The sequence below is a fragment of the Falco punctatus genome (assembly GCF_963210335.1).
Source record: "Falco punctatus genome assembly, chromosome: Z".
Classification (NCBI taxonomy): Eukaryota; Metazoa; Chordata; class Aves; order Falconiformes; family Falconidae; genus Falco; species Falco punctatus.
Genome location: NC_137586.1, coordinates 68,474,588 through 68,483,110, shown reverse-complemented (window position 1 = coordinate 68,483,110; position 8,523 = coordinate 68,474,588). Strand labels below are relative to the sequence as shown.

The window sequence follows — 8,523 nt, the reverse complement described above, 5'->3', positions numbered from 1 at the left end:
TTCCTTGGGCCCTGCCAGCGAGAGGGCTGGAGGGGCACGGGAAATGGGTAGGGGACACGGCCAGGGCAGGTGACCCAAACTAGCCAAAGGGATATTCCATACCATGTGACGCCATGCTGAGTATATAAACTGGGGGAAGAAGAGGGAAGGGGGGGACATCTGGCATTATGGCGTTTGTCTTCCCAAGTAACCGTTACACGTGATGGAGCCCGGCTTCCCTGGGGATGGCCGAACACCTGCCTGCCCGTGGGGAGTGGTGAATGGATTCCTTCTCTGCTTTGCTTGCGTGGGTGGCTTTTGCTTTACCTATTAAATTGTTCTTACCTCAACCCTTGAGTTTTACACTCCTTTCCAGTTCTCCTCCCTACCCCTCTGGGTGAGGGGAAGTGAGCGAGCGGCTGCGTGGTGCTGGGTTGCCAGATGGGGTTAAACCACAACACAGGTTCAATCTAAGAACATGAGTACATTTAGAAATTTATATATCTCCTCTTACAGTGCAGACTGACAGAGGGATGTGAAGAGGAGCAACCTGAACCTTGTGACTTGATGGGTGCTCAATTTGTTAAATAAATTCTAATATATAGGCTGTCATATTTTCAACTGTCAGTCTTGTGTCCCTTCTGCCCGGTTTTGCTTACCATGTTGGTGCATTTAGGCTAAGTTTTTTGCAGACCAGATGTTTTCATAATACTGAAGCTCACCTGGATCCATTGAAATACTTGGTTTTGACAGACATCATAGGTAGGGCAGATGCTCAGCCAACAAACACAGACTTCAGGTGCACTGCAGCATAAAACTGTTGTTCACACGATAATCCAGTTGGATTCAGTGGGTAAATGCTGCTATAGAAGTCAGCGGGAGCTGGGCTAGGGTACTTCATACAATAAGACTGTTCATGTCAGTAAGTTTTTCTATGTTTGTAAACATAACTGTGCCTGGTTGACCCTCCATTGGGCTCATCTTTGAATGAAAGATGCTTACATTGAGGAAGCATACCACATGCTTACTCAAACACCAACATTCCAGAAAAGTCAAGATGTCTTCTATTGCTACTAAGTCACAAAGAAAGAAACATTGGCAATTATATTGGCAATTACATTATTAAAACACATTATATTATTGACTGCATAATTGCCTTCTTATATAGCCCTATTTAAAAAATTGCATGACACCCAACTCTTGTCCACTAAATATTTCATTTATAAGTACTTTAAAATAAATAATTACTTGCTTTGATTGCAGCGTTCATAAAAATCCCTAATTTTTCTCCATTTTCTGACTGGTATCCTATGACTACATAATAAAGACGTTTGATAATTAGAATGTGATGGCTTACAGGGGACACAGCTTTGACATACAGCAAGAACAGCTTCTGTTATGAGAAGCTGGAAACAGAAAATTGCAGTTGTCAGTGTAGTCAGATTCTTTCACTATGAAAAGAGCTTCTGTGTGAAGGTCAAAAGACTTTTTTTTTTTTTTCCTGACATCAGATATCCTCGGTCTACTGTGAAATATTTAAAACTGGAAGAAAACTAGTCATATGTCAATAACATGTTGGACTTTCTATTTTAGTATTACACCCTAAGCTGTGAAATTCACTACATTATGTTCAACTCGGTGATGTATGCACACACATATTTTAGTCTCAGAATATAGTTTTCCTCTTACAGTGGTATGAAAAAAAGGAATCAGTTTATATTGCCAACTTTTACAGGAAACTCTTAATTCTAATCCACAGAGTATGGTAAGAGGGTTTTTGTCTTAGAATATCTCAAGTTGGAAGGGGTCAGGATCATTGAGTCCCACTCCCTGCTCCTCACAGGACTACCATAAAACTAAACCATACAATTAAGAATGTCATCCAGACGGTCCTTGAACTCTTGACAGGCTCAGTGCCGTGACCACTTCGCTGGGGAGCCTGTTCCAGTGACCAATCACCTTCTCAGTGAAGAACGTTTTTCTCATGTCCAACCTGAACCTACCCTGACACAGCTTCATTCCCTACCTCTGGTCCCCAGAGGGAGCAGATCAGCACGTCCCCCTCCGCTGCCCCCCTAGAGGAAGCTGTAGGCTGCAGTGAGGTCACCCCTCAGCCTTCTCTTCCCCACGCTGAACAGACCAAGTGACCTCAGCCACTCCTTCTAAGTCTTCTTAATTCCTTTTGCTTTCCTTTAATCCACATATAATTTCCCACTTACCTTTTCCATTCTCTGATTTATGCCTTAGTTGAAACCTGTTCAACCAAACTATGCAATACATTTCACTCCCGGGCACATTCAAAACTTCAACAAACTCTTGCCAGAAACCATTAGCAGATTTATGGAAAATAAAAATTAATTATGGTATTTAAGATAACAACAGTAGCCATTTAAGTTAAGCTCATTTATTAACTGATCATTGGCTAATGACCTGAATCAGAAACTGAACTTAACTGCATGCTATGCTATTCAATTGTGGCTGGTTATTCCTTCAGCCATTATTTTGTGTATCTTAACTTTTCCCTTCAATATATTTACCACAGGATGTAACAGGTTTTATTTCCAAAGTGCAAGGGAAAAAACCTCAGTATGTCCAGAGCTGTTGTCAAGTTTTATAACTCATTCAGAGCCAAGAATTTCTGCAGAAGTGGGATAGTTGTTTTAGTGTCTGTGCTTAAAACACACTAAAGATAGTCACACTGGAAAGCACAAATGAGTCAGTGGACTAAGCACAGGATGACTCATGTGGATCTGACAAGTTCTTTAACTTCTGATTGTCCTCTCAGGCTACCTTTCCACTGATGTGACACCACTGACCTCAGTGGCGCACCCCGATCTGCAATTGAAACAACAAGCTGAGAAGCAGTCCCAGGGTCCCTCCACAGCAACCAGCACTGTGGCATACTACTCTGAGAGTGTACGTTGTTACCCTCTGATCAAATTTCTCTCTGTAAGCACAGGTGTACAGTTCCCATTAAAAGAACATTTCCAGCAACTTCTCACATTACCCGAATTCCCACATGTGATACTACAGCCCAGTCACTGAAAGCTGGCTTACGGAAATGCCACGGCATGAAGCCTAACTTCCCTGTGAAAAACAGAGCGCCAGTCTATTAAAACACACGGAATTCTGTTTTTACCAACATCATATTGTACCTGCTAACCCAATTCTGCTTGCATTTCAGAAATAATTACTCATTTAATTCATGTTCACAGTGGTCTGCTGGACAGAAATCTGGATTCATGGATTACAGACTTGGAAACTAAGAAACCAATGGTACCTTCTGGTCTCAGTGGCTTGCACACAAGTGATTTTAAGGTATCTACTAGGCAAGGTCCCCCCCTCCCAAGAAAACACACCAAGAAATTGGATGTGAACATGAAAGATCTGAATGACCTGGGAGGAAGATGAGGCAGCAGTTCCCACATTGTCCCGCTCCCATGGTGCAGGCCTGCCCACATCTCACCAGGGGTGAGAGCCAGGAGCACACCTGCACCATTTGGCAAAGGTACTTCCCAAGGACTCTGCCTGCTGGTGATGGACATCCCTCCACTGGGAACATGAATTTAACAATGAAATATTTCTAAAATGTTCATGTTTAAGGTACAAAGTTGCTCATACTGACCCTGGTGGTGAGTAACGTATCCCACAGCATTGAAGCAAGGGCCTTCTTCAAATGTAATACTTCTAACCACCCTAAAAAATGTTAGAAGTTATTTTTCAACCAGCATAAATACTTTGTACTTTGAAACCATGACATCATTGCACAGTACTTCTGCTCAGTCACACAAAGACATAACTGTGTGTGGGAAAATACCCTCTTCACCTTGTAATTCTGTAATTACAAAAATTATTAATGTGCTGAGCGGACATCATGGAGTTTTTAATGGAAAATGAAATGAAGGAGTCAATTTGTTACTCTTCTGAGAAAACAGATCTAGAAGAAAATGTTGAAATACAATAAATCTGACCCTTTTGGCTGAGCCTGCAGCTGTGACAGCTTTTCTGAACAAATTACAAAGCCCAAAGTAATCAGCTAATAGTTTCAAATGTCACAACATCAGGTGATAAAGTAGCATGGGGAAAAAATGTTTTTCGTTGGAGTTAAGCCTGGATCAAGTAGCAGTTTACACTTGGAGCCAGAACACCAAGCCATTAGAGCATGCCTGAAAAATGTGCACCTTAGTTCAAAGCAGGACTGCACTGTAAAGCTCAATTCCCATGCAACTCTGGGAAAACAGCAGTTTTGCAGTATGTTTTTTTTCAAAATAAGCTAGTGATCAAGGAGCCAAAGTCCAGATTTGCAAACTAATATAAAGCCAGATGGAGCACATGCTGAGTTTCCAAAACAGACTTCTGATGGCCACTCTGCTCCAGTGCTGAATCACCCTTACAGTGAAAAAAACACTGTGTTTAAGTAAAATTTCCTGTGTTTTACCTCGTGTCTATTCTTCTTGTCTTTTCACTGGGCACTGCTGGGCAGAATATGTCTCTTTACTTACATTTCTAGCCAGGTGTAATGTAAGCATTTTATTTATCTCTCTTGAAATTACACAGAGAAACAAGAACTGAGTTATGGGACATTTTTAATGAAGAATTACCTTTTCCCTATTGGCTTTTTTCCAATTGAGAATCCATTGTAATGACCTCAGAGTTCTTAATATTTCTTTTTCATTCTTTTCTTAGTTCATCTAACTTTTGGTAATTCAGATGGTAAGGCTTTTCAGGTCACTGTGTTCTGTATGGTTGTATTTAGAGACACATACACACAACTCCTGATGAGTCTTTAATGATTTTCTAGAATGTCTCTCTGTCTGTTGTTAATCCACACATTGATAAGCCAAATCTGCAAACATGTGGACTTAAGAGATAGAAAAGAAGTTTAAATCCTATTTACATTTTTCTCACTCAAAAAAGGGACCACCTGTGACTGTCTGGAGGAATATGTAACTGGGAACATTTCACTCATTATTTCTGTTTGCCCATGACTGATAAGCCTGTCTTTGTGAACCTGCACAGACCTACCAAGAACAGCCTAAGAGTTCAAAATACAAGAATTGAAGTTAGTTTCATAACTTAGGCTTGGAACTGTATTTTCCCAGGATGTGAGTGTAATATATGGGGGAAATTTCAGCACAGCAGAACAGACCCATTTCACAAATGTAAATAAAGCACTTCTTTGAGCCCCATTACTATGATAAGTGAGAAACTTCCAATTTTGTTGTCAGACAAAGAAGACATACTGTCTCAATTCTCTTGAGCAAAGAAGCTAAATAATGCTGTTTTACAGCCTCCAATTCAGTTACAGGTTTTGCCTTTCTGTCTGTGTTGACAAAAGGAGATATTGCAAGTAGCTGTATAAACAATGTTCCTTGCATGGGTGAAGTTGCCCATTTTTCACGCATACAAGTCATCCATATTCTGAATTATTTATAAAAAAAAATCTTACTTTGGAATTGCTCAAATCACAGCCAGCATACACATATTTAGCAAAACATGTCTTTAAAATCTATTAAGATGTTTTATCAATCAAAAAGCTTGCTCAAATTCTAACAAAAAAAAATTAAACAACACTCAAACAATTCCTACTTTTTGCAAGCAATTCTAACCACAACATATTGATGCTTAAATAATGCTATTGTGGGTAATTAATTTCTAATGATCAAATTCTAACAATATCTTCAGAAGCATAAATGTAACACCTGCAGGTGTTCTGGTGACTTAAAAAAGTAAAACATGGAAAGATTTGGTGATCTATGTTGCATGATGATATCACCAACTAGAAGTCCCACAAAATTCTCCTAATGATGTTTCCTTGCTTGTCCTACCATACTTGGTTTTATTTTGCTTACAATGCTTTTTCTGAAGGTTTCTTAAGAACTTAGTGCAATGTGTAGTAACTCAGACTCACAAGTGCATATGTCTTTCACACGTAGTACTCCTAGCGTGGTGATTAATGTATGTACTTAACAATTAAGAGTGCTAAATTTCCACTATCATAACAATGTCTATAAGCTCCACGAAATAAGCAGAAAAGTAATAGGTAAAAAGAGAGAAACTGTGTGCAGCACAGTTGTCTCCCAGTGAAACCTTCTGACAGCAAGAGTTTTGCACCCAGTTTCCACCAAAAGAAAGGCCATAACAAGTCAAAAAAACAAGCCTCAAACCAGTCTCAAGCATCCTGGCAACATCTAAGACACACTCCTGAAGTAATTCCGTACTTCTTCCTGTAATAGACTCTCATAAGAGTTTGGCCCAACTGTAACTACTAACTGCAGAAAGAAACAGCAGCCAGCAAATTCTTTCAGGGGCTGCTTGCCCTTTTTGACCACAGTACAGACTTTTCTCAACAATGTCCGGTGCTCACTTATATTCAGCTTTGATAAAAGCATCAGTGAGGGCCTGCTGAGCTGGCTCACTGCAGAGAATATCCCAAAGACCTTCTTTGGTGCCACTCCTAAAATTGTCTGGTCCTATCTCTGTGTTTTTCCCATTCCTAAACCCTAAATCTACCCCAGGCTTAACCCACTGAGTAAGCTGTTAACTCCAGAATGGATTATGGTGACATGACTCCCCTGGTTACCCTGGTCACATCACACCACTATCACCAGGATACCTTCCAGCCCCCTCCTTGCATCTCCCCATGGTCCTCCCTTTCAAAGGAGAAACAGCTCACACTTGATCAGCCCAAGTATGACCATTGCTCAGTGATCTTAACTAGAAACATTCCTGAATTAGGGATGCCTCCACTTTCCAGAGCACTTTAATAATCCAGACTGTAATCCTAGCCTTAGAGTTTACCTACTGTTCCTACTCATTTGGAAGAGAGGGCAGTAAGAAAACAGCTTTTTGATAGGAATGTAAGTGAAGACTGTTCTCCTTTTTCTTTCATGCCTTCCCTCTCCCCAAGGTGGCTGCCGGTCCTTACCAGTGTTTTAGCACAGTCATCTCCTCCAAGGCGACATCAATACCTTCTAATCCCAAGTACGCTATGATCAAACCACATTGCTTTCCCAACTTAATCTGACTCCACCTTCTAAAACTGAAATAAATTACCCATGTTCACACTTTCTATCTTCCCAAAATCTAACCCTAAAGATCAACATGTCCTTAACCTTGGAGATATAAACCAGCTGTAGTTGCTAACATCAGCAGTTAGCGCTGTCAGGGGAAGCAGCTGCACAGCCCATTAGCCTCCTCTCCTTACAGCAGTTACTTCATCTCCCCTTGAGGTCCAGAACAATTATCTCATTCAAGTAATGCTCATGGATGGAGTTTAACCCTGCAGCACCAAGAGCAAGGCTATACAAACAGCAGGAGGGTTGAAGTCAGCTGGCATCAGCCCTGGCCTCAGCATGGTTCACCTTTTGACCACAAGCAGCTGGGGAATCAGCCACCCTTTGAAGCACCTGGAGCATGCATGTGAAAGGCGTGTGTGACCATGGTACATGGGAATGGGAGAGGGTGCCCTCAGCATGCCAGCCAGTGTAAACCTCACACAGGGGCAAAAACTGAACAAAACAGACTTGACCCAACTGCTGACTGCTGTGTTTCATGGGCACTGGAGGCATGACTTTGGCCTTTTGTCCAGAGGTGTCACCCACCTCCACCACTGCACGAGTCAGCAGGTGACGTCCTGCAGTTTACAAGACAACTGCAGAGAAGCCCATGAAGATGCTAATGAAAGTGCAGATGTGCCACCTACTGTGCTGGCCTTAGCGATCCACTGCTCAGGACAGGACCTACCTGTGCTTTAACCTCTGTCAGTCTCTTCCCATCACTTCCTGCAGGGCTGTGCAATCAGCAGAGCTCCCAGATGAACGAGGCAGACTCACAGTGTGGTCCTGGGCTCAGCCAGCCTCAGGATGAGATCCTGCAGGGTGCTGCAGGAGGCGCTTGGAACATTTGGCAGAGGTGGGGTGAGGTGTTGGTGGCATAGCAGGCTGCAAGGGGATGTGGAACATTACAGCGCTCACAGTACATTGGCTGCCAGCTGTTGTCTTTCAAATATTAAAAGACATTCCAAATCAATCACAAAAACTTGAAATGATCCTTTTCTTTCTAGAAATCAACTGAAAAGGGGAAAAAAAGATATTATGTCACACTGTCCTTTTTGCAGGAAGTAAGGCTTGAAGAAAGCCACTAAATACAAAGTCTTGCAAAAAACTTGAAATATTTGCTCAAAAGGCAACACCAGTTACAGTTCTAGTGTACTAGCAGACGGTAAAGCCCAGAATCGGTAACAAACACATCCTGTGGTGAGTAATGAGGTGAGTGGCAGTCGTTTCACTTCAGTTTACGCACCCACTGAATGACTTCATGCCAGCTAAATTGGAAACTTTGGGCTCCCCCTTTGTGCTCAGAGAAGTTAAGCTTGTCCTCAGGATCACCTGCTGGAAATGCTTGTCTTCCCTTGCTTATTGTCTGCACAAGGAAATCAGACAGTTGATTTTACTGGTCCAGGTTGGTTCCTTGAATTACAGGGGATGGATTTTTGCAAGCATTAAAGACTGAACTGGCTCCTCTTTAAAAGGTGCTGCACCT

General features: G+C 41.8%; 1 long non-coding RNA gene across 1 annotated transcript in view; it reads left to right on the top strand.

The window, feature by feature from the left end:
- Positions 1-316: 316 nt before the first annotated feature.
- LOC308056704 overlaps positions 317-8,523 on the top strand; it is an 87,050-nt gene continuing 78,843 nt past the window's right edge. Inside the window, exon 1 of the long non-coding RNA XR_013924932.1 lies at positions 317-8,523. This exon is cut by the window's right edge and continues 22,907 nt beyond it. This is a non-coding gene — a long non-coding RNA (uncharacterized lncRNA).